The sequence below is a fragment of the Penaeus monodon genome, chromosome 14 (assembly GCF_015228065.2).
Source record: "Penaeus monodon isolate SGIC_2016 chromosome 14, NSTDA_Pmon_1, whole genome shotgun sequence".
Classification (NCBI taxonomy): domain Eukaryota; kingdom Metazoa; phylum Arthropoda; class Malacostraca; order Decapoda; family Penaeidae; genus Penaeus; species Penaeus monodon.
This window is the reverse complement of record NC_051399.1, coordinates 42444430-42453747: the sequence shown is the minus strand read 5'-3', so window position 1 is coordinate 42453747 and position 9318 is coordinate 42444430. Positions and strand designations below refer to the sequence as shown.

Genomic DNA, 9318 nt, shown 5'->3' with positions numbered 1-9318 from the left:
TTTATTTTTTTAAAAAAAAAGTTTTTTTTTTTTTTTTTTTTCCCCCTTTTTTTTTTTTTTTAAAAAAAAAACTTTAAATTTTTTTTTTCCCAGTGGAAAAAAATATTTTTTTAAAAGTTTTTTTTTGGGATGAAAATTTTTTTTTTTTTTTTTTTTTTTTTTTTTTTTTTTGGGTTTTTTTTTTTTTGGGAAAAAAAAAAAAAAAACCCCCCAAACTTTGTTTTATTAATTTATATTTTATTTTCCACAAAATATTATCTTATTTTTTATATAATTTAAAAATTTTTTTTAATTTTTTTTTAGATTTAAAAGTATATATATGAAAAATGAAAAACTTTAAATTAAAAATTAATAAATTAAAAGATAAAAATTTTTTTAATTTTAATTTAATGTTATAAAAATTTTTTTTAAAAATTATCCTAAAATTTTAATTTTTTATTTTCATATAAAATAATTTATATGTTAATTTTTAGAAATTTTTTTTTATTTTTATATACATTTGTATATTTTTTAAACTATTGTTATCATGATAATACTTTGATTTTTAAATTTTTTTTTTTTTATTTTAATATTTTTTATTATATATTAATTATTATATATACATAATTTTTATAATAATCATATTATTTATTATCTTATTATAATATCATATATATATAATATATTAATATAATAAAATTTATAATATATATTATCAAAATCTAATATATTATAAATATATTTAAATATAATATATATTTTATAATAATAATATATATTAATAACATTTAAAATATAATATATAATAATACATCCCTATAATATAATAATTTTATAATCTTTAATATATATATAAAAAACATTATATATCTATATAAACCATATATATATATACATAAAATAATTAATATAATATAATATATATTTTAAATACAATATATTTAATTATTAATCATTAATAAAATATAAATAAAATAAAATAATCAATAAAAAAATTTTTAAAAATTATATATAATACTAATATTTATCATATATATCATATATTATTAATCAATAAAATATTTAACATATTATAATATATTATTCTTATAAAATAAACAAACAATATTTTTTAACATTATATTATTTATAATTTATATCATATTATATAAAATAAATTATATTTTATTTTTATATATAATATATATATATATTTTATATTATATATATATATATATTAAAAATATATATATATATATAATATATATATTATATATATTTTATAATATATTTATTATATATTATTAAATTTAATATTAATAATTTATATATTTTTTTATGATATTATATTTTATATATATATATATATATAATAATATAATAAATAAATACAATCCCACATAATATATATGTATAATTTGCATCTAAAAATGTGTGTATGTATATTGTATATTATATTTATTATTATATTAAAATATATATAAATTATATATATATATATATTATTTTATATATTATTAAAATATATATATAAGAACAAGAAATATATACATGTTTACACATATACATAGGCATAAATACAAATAATTATGCCAACCATGACATGATGCCAGAATGCAAGTAGACATCCACTGTGGTTTTGTTTATTAATTTTGTTTACACACAGACAGCTCCACAGGCTAGTCACCTGCCTACCTGATTTCATCTGTTTACCCCCAAAGTCTTTATTTTGATTATCACTAATATCATAAATAAAATGATCACTGGAGAAAAATTATCATTATTTTTATCAATCATCATTATTTTCATTTTTATTATTATTATTATTTCATTTTTATTATCATTATCATTATTGGTACATCACCATCATCATCATCATCATTGTCATTATTATTATCTTTTTTCATTAATAATTATTATCTTATATATACATAATTTTTTAGTAGTAATACTACTACGTGATGATGAGGATTATGATGATGATGATGATGATAATGACAGTGATGGTGATAGTGATGATGACAATGATGATGATGATGATGATGATGGTGATGATGAGGATTATGATGATGATGATGATGATAATGATGGTGATGATGATGATGGTGATGATAATGATGATGTGATGATGATGATTGATGATGGGATGATATGATGATGATGATGATGATGATGATGATGATTGAGAAAGATGATGATGATGATGATGATGACGACGACGACGACGATGACAATAACAATATAAAGATGATAAAGATATATTATGATGAAAACAATAATATAATTATGATGATGATGATGAACAACAATTTAAATTTTAGCTATAGAAAAAAAAAAATTCCGAAAATTAAATAAATGCCAAAGAAATAATTCAGCTAAGTTGACAGTATATAAAGAATAAACAAACAAGTTGCTATCTCCCGCATAAAGAATACCAAAAAAAAGATTAAAAAATCTTAGGGGATAATTTCCAAAAAAATATCATTGAGTGCTTTTAGAAGAGAAGACCCGTAATCTTTCATTAACCCCTACAAGGGCTTTCCCCTTATCATTCTACCAAAAAATTGTATTTTCACATATATAACAACAGAAAAAAAAAACCAAGTTGAAAAAATCCCCAATAAATTTTTCCCATATAAAAAAAAAAAAAAATTAAAAAAGACCCTTTAAAATTTTCCCCTTCTCCGAAAAAAAAAGAAAAGAAACCGTCAAAAAATTTTAAAAAAAGAAACCTTAATCTTTTGAGATTTTTTAGACTGTTCCATCAAATGTTTTCCCCCCTTCCTTTTCCCCCCAAAAAAATTTAAAAAAAAATTTACTTATAAATTAAATAAATTTTTTTTTTAAAAAAATTTTTATATGAAAATCAATAAATTTTGTCTGGTCACAGCAAAAAAAAAAAAAAAAAAAAGACATTTCACAACTACATATTTTTCCACTGAACTCAATCAAAAATCAAGCAAAACTTACTAACATTACTTACTAAAAAAAACAAAATCACAGAAAGTTTTTTAAGACTTTTAAGCATAATTTTTTCAAAAAAAAAAAAAAAAAAAAAAAAAAAAAAACAAAAAAAAAAAAAAAAAAAAACATAGGTAAATTTAAAAATTTCAAGATATTTTTTCATATCAAATTTTTATAGAGCTAGTAACTTTTTCAGTTACATGCAAAACAAGGATACAGAATTAAAATCAAGCTACATTTTTGGTTCAAAAAAGAAGAGATTCTTTTGGGTAATTAGTAAAAAAATTACTATAATCAGCTTTTCCTTTTTTGGATCCGCCTAAATTACTTACATGACTATCAATTTCAAGGTATAAAGAGGGGCACATTCTATTTGAAAGACAATTAAATAATATGAAAAAAGATAAACAAACACTGATGATTTTTGGTAAGATATAAACAAACAAAATAATTCTGTAATATCTTTAGTGCCATGTTTAAAAAACTCAAGCTTAGCTTCCTTTAACAAACTGTTTACACATAATTTGGAAAAAAAAAAAACATATAACCCTAAGGTCATCTTCTTCCCTTTATCTTTTTTCAACTTCAAAATTCAGAAGAAAAACATGAAAACCTTTACACAGGCAATCTGTTTCCACACATGCCCTACCCTACTAAAAAAAATAATAAGTAATTCAAGTAAAGGACGCAAACAAACTGTAAATATCATATCTTACTAACATAAATAATCTACACTTTCTGTTTCCTCAGAATTATGAATAAGCTCCCATGTGTCTTTAAGATACAGGACAGACTTTGGTGAAGGAAGAACTTAGGAAAAAAAAAAAGGAGGGTATCTAAATGGTGTGCTGCTGGGTACTGTGGACAAAGTATATTAATTATCTTGCACACACTGGTAATTGTGCAGACAAGGAACAGCAGTAAATTAACCTAAAGGACAAAGTGTAAATGGAATTTTGTCTTTCCCGAAGTGTCCCCCACAATGAGCAAATCACGAATTACCATGCAAAATGGGAAAAACCCCGGATTAACAAGATATATGTATATATATTTATATATGTGATGTAATGTATAAATGAAATAAATATTGAATGTATTTACCAATGAAGCGATGTATCCATTGTACAGTTCAGGTAGAAACATAAATGGGGAGGACAGTTGGATAGGTGAAGGGAGGCCGCAAAATGTGGGGAAATTTACTTTTCACAATCTTTTTTTTCCCCAAAATATTCCTTTTTTATTCTACAATCAATGATGATGGCTCAAGAACAGAAGAAAATTTTAATGCAAGGAAAGCCGGTGAGTTGAAGAATTCTAGGTATTTATTTGTATTTATTTGTATGTACTGAACTTTACACACATGCACGCATGCACGCACATGCTCACTCACTCACACTCACTCACTCATTTCTCACTCTAACTCACTCACTCACTCTCTCTCCACTCAAACTCACTCTCTCACTCTCACTCACACTCTCTCTCACTCACAATCTCACTAACACCCACTAACTCACACTCTCACCCACTAACTCACACTCACACTCTCTCACTCACACTCACACCCACTAACTCACACTCACACTCACACATTCATGCACATAAAAATTTCCATTTGGTTCCAAACTGGGGGATAGAGAGTGTATTTTTTCTAAGGCCAGCTTATCTTAAAGCCTGTGCACATCACTGCACATATATACATAAGCATACACATACACAACAGGTGCACACAAACACATACATATATAATCTCTTATTGACAAATATCTTTAATTCTGACTTCTAACCAGCCCATGCCTCAAAAGACTCTCCAGATGGGTTACCTTTACATAAGTCATCCCACTGCACTTATTGCTCTAGCATCTAATTCAGTTTCAAATGCATAAGATTTATCAATATATACAGCTAAGATGTGAAATTACAGTGTTTACATATATATATTTTCAAGAATTAATCATTTTTATATTTGACATATGAGGTGAATAAAGTTTTGTGAAATAATTAATGATATGCAAATAACTGGTACTTTAAGAACTACATGATTCTAAAAAACATTACAATAAGCAGAGCTTGCTTACTGATATTAAGTGTTCCTCATTTCAGTACTATATAGTAAATGATGATGTGCTTTACCTATTTTTTATTGTCTTTATCATCAATGAATTATAATCTATATTTTATTCAATACATTCATTTATCATTGACACATACACAAGCACATCCTATATTCACACTCCTCTCCAACCTTACAACATCACATAGCAGAGCATTCCCATTTTTTTTTGCATTCTGAACCATGCCCTACCTATATACGTAGAGTTTACAATCTAGTTGCCTTTAGCTAAGTACTACATGGACTACTCCATGGACTGAGTCCACAAAGGGTGAGCAGCTCACAATATTGAAAATACTTGACTGGAACACTAGACAATTAAGACATGAAGCTATCCAACCTTAACTGTCAAGTTCTTGTCCAAATCATATCACATCTTGTCTGCAAAACACAAATGAACCATGACCACAGTTGCTCCTGAAAACAGCTTCCTGTATTGCTTATACCAAGTACTTTAAACTTTCACAGATCTAATTACTGTAAAAACTGTAAATGGATTACTGCTCCCACTACAGTGTTGTCTAGGCTAGTCTTCAACTACTGAACAAATTTCAAGGAAAAGCCATTCTGCACTGACTCAAGTCTCACCCACAGATAATGTGCTTCAACCATTTCTCTCTATGAACACCTGATTTATTCTAAAATATCATGTGCAAACCTCATATTCCCTTCTGTTCCACTTGCCTATCCAAACATAACAATCAATTTACTCTTCATTTCCCTATGCTTGGAACGTTCCTCTCAATTGTCTTCCTTCATCTATTACTTCCTCTTGTCTCTTTATTTCTTGATTCCTATTCATAAGACACTGCAGGTTTATCTTCCTGATGGTTATCTTTAATAAATGCTTTGTATATTGCAAGTGATTCAAGGTTTTTAGATAAAAGAGTTTCATTCCTATCATAAACAATGTTACGGATCATACACCAGATGATTAGTTTTCTTTGGTTAGCATTAACCAGTGCCTATTTTTGTCAGGAGATAAGTATGGTAATTATAATATAAAGCACTATTTCATGACTTGTCAACTAAACCTTATATAATGCTTGCATTATGGGTAAGATTTGTGGTGTTTGTGGATGGATACAATGTTAGTAAAAGAAAAAAATAGGAAAACAGTAGTACAGATAACATTTAAACTAGAAAATAATCAACATAAAATAAAAAACAGATGTAAATCATAAATGAAAAAAGCATAGATATGCACCTACAAATGAACAATAGGTATTGTTTTACCTGTGAGCAGTTCTTCCTGCAGTTTGTTCTTCTCCCTGAGTGCAGAATCCCATTCTGTGATTGCTTTGGTACACTGCTGTTTGAGGCAGTTCTTCTCTCGCACTGCCTCATTACACTCACGCAAAACTTCATCATACTGCTTCTTCAAGCGGATACTTTCTTCCTACGATGTTAGGAGGAAGAATATTAAAATCAGTAAAACTATATAAAGAACATAATAAAAAGAAGGTATTTTGATAAAAACATCAAAAAAAGTACAAAAATTTCTTAAAATAAAACACCTTCTATGTATGATGGTGATTCAGACAAATTTCAATAAAAAAACTTTTTAAAAAAAAAAAGTTTATGAAATTGCCCAGGCTTTTTCAAACTGTTTTTTATTAATTGTTTTTGTTTAAAAATTTGGGGTAAAAACAACATATTGTTTTAAAAAACAGCACCTCTGGGCCAAACTAAAATTTTATAAAATAAAAAAAATAGCATCCTACCCCATAAACCTTAATTCTTGCCAGATCCCACCAAAATCCCAAATTCAGTCTTTCAAAAAAAGCAGGAAACCCCAAAAACCAATCAAAACCAATGCAAACCAAAAAACGACCTTTGGGGTTTTCCCATTTAGAAGTTTTTTGGGAAGGGGGGCAACAAATCCCAGTACCTCTTTCTAATTGAGTCTATTTATCCTTTATGGGTTCGTACTTGCGCATGGGGGATTTATAGCTGGTTGATGGCCCTCCTATCCTTCTTGTGACATAGCTTCCTGGGTGGGTTTTTTTTCCAAGGGTGGGGGAAGGAAAAATGGAGGAAATAAAGAAAAAAAATTTTTTTAATCAACGTCTAATAAGAAATGTAGCCCATTTCATAAAATTTTCCACACAAAAAACTGGCGATTTTTTTTTTTCCCAGTTGCAAAACCCCTTTTCAAAACTCACTAGAACATTCATCAATCATACTATCATTGTTGTCATGTCACAGTGTCACATCACTCCAAACACAAAAAAATTTAAAAGGGAAACAATTTTTTTTATCTAAATTCTGTTTATTCAAGAGCAAAGGGAATTTTTTATAAAAATAATGAAAAACCAAAGGGAAATTTAAAAAATAAAAAGATTTTAAAAAGGTGAAAAAATGGTGAATCTTTTTTTGTTAAAAAATTTTACCTGGTTTGAAAATTATAAAAATCTGTTAAACCCCTATTTCAAAAAAAATCTTAAAAAACAAAAACATTTTTTTTTTTTACAGCTGTTTAGAGGAACTATTTCATATAACATCTTCATCTTCACATTCATCTAAATCTTTACAAAACAGTTACATAATACAGTAGAAATTAAGAGTACATTAAAATAAAAACTAACTGAGACATACAATACGCTGCAAACTAAAAAAAATCCAAGGGTATGATGTGAAGACTTGGGCGGGCCCTAAGAAGGGAACCATCACTTATTTTACCGTCTCCTAAGTGTGGCATCAAGAAAGACACCCCAATACAAGTAAATCAACAACAGTTAACTAAGAAAGACCCAAAAACTATTGGGCAAGCAGGCAAACAACATAGCTAATCTTTCTCTTCTTCAGCATACTATTTCCCATCTGATCTACACTGTCCTTGAACATTATCTACAAAATGCTTCACAAAAATATTGCAACTACATAACAGTGATCTCTGCATCATTTGGAACAAATTCATAAATATCTATAACCTATGAGGAAAAAACTAGTTTATGATCATAACAATCTGAATACGTTATCACTAGAAGCAATATCAACAAATTAACTATCAAACAAGTTCTAGCTAAAGCAAAGATGCATATAAATATGAAAAATTAAACACTGAACATCCATATACCAAAACTGCAGATGAAGATATAAACTACAATAAATGCTACTTCGATATCCGAACACTTCATTCCTGTCAAAGGTTTTTTCTTCATGCTAGTTTTGCATTGCATCATTTTTTTCAGTTGTTATAATGCTCTGTCACAGCAATATAAAGCCGGGTCTACATTTCATAAAACAACCAGATAAGAAATTCATGACCAATATAAGAAAACCCCAAAAATATATAATCCCCTCAGTGTGAGGCAGCAGATGCACAGACTTTTGCATTACTCTACTGCAAGACTGCCAAGTCTAGGGTTATGGTAATTCATGAATCATCCTGCTGTTTCCCAACCTTGAGAGAACCCTTATTACTCTGTAAGGAGCAAGTCATGCAACTTTCATCCACTAGGGGTAAGACCCACCTGTCTTTTGAGCGGGAATCTAACCTTCTGAGGGCAGGGTAGAGAGAGAGGTGGGGAAGGTTAGGACCGGGTCTGTTAGGCCCAAAATTTGGGAAAGGGGTGGTTTTTTTAACTATGATGGGCATCAGCAAAACAAAAATCAAATAGTTCAATCTCAAACATCTTTTGGGTTTTTTTCTGGAATATTTGAAATTTTCCAAGGCAAGATTACTTTGATATCACAAATATTGGATATAACTTAACACCTGATGCCTTCCTATTAAGGTCATCAACACATACTACACTGCCACATAAAAGGGGTTATAGGGCTGCTACTATTTTCATCTAAATATATAGGACTAGCAAAAAAAAAAATAAAAAATACATTATGAAATATGAAACCTTCATCAGTATTGACAAATCACAATAAAAGAGCCAACAGCCATGCAATATGAGTCTACTGATAGGTGGAAAATCTGCTTGATTTCACTGACTCATTACTAGTTTTTAATATGATTCCGATTCGGAACAAGAGAAAAACCAAAAATTTCTGGCTATCATCTGACTTTATGAAACCCGTTTTTAAACCCAAACACTTCTCAAATCATATGATAAAGAGACCATTAAAAAGGAATTCATACAAAAATTGAAAAGAAAGGCTGTATAGTTTATTCTGCTGCAGCTGCCGTAATGTGGTCCCCACTCTGACAATCTTTCTCTTATTATGCCAAATTTAGATTTATCTTTCAGTCCTTAAGAAAAATAGTAAAATTTTCAACTGCAGTTTCCAAAATCACTTAAAATTATATTAAAAAATGGGAGAGGGGCAAT

General features: G+C 27.7%; 1 protein-coding gene across 1 annotated transcript in view; it reads left to right on the top strand.

Moving 5' to 3' along the window:
• LOC119581151 (disks large homolog 5-like) overlaps positions 1-9318 on the top strand; it is an 84179-nt gene that overhangs the window by 24484 nt on the left and 50377 nt on the right. The gene's annotated exons all lie outside the window — the stretch shown is intronic.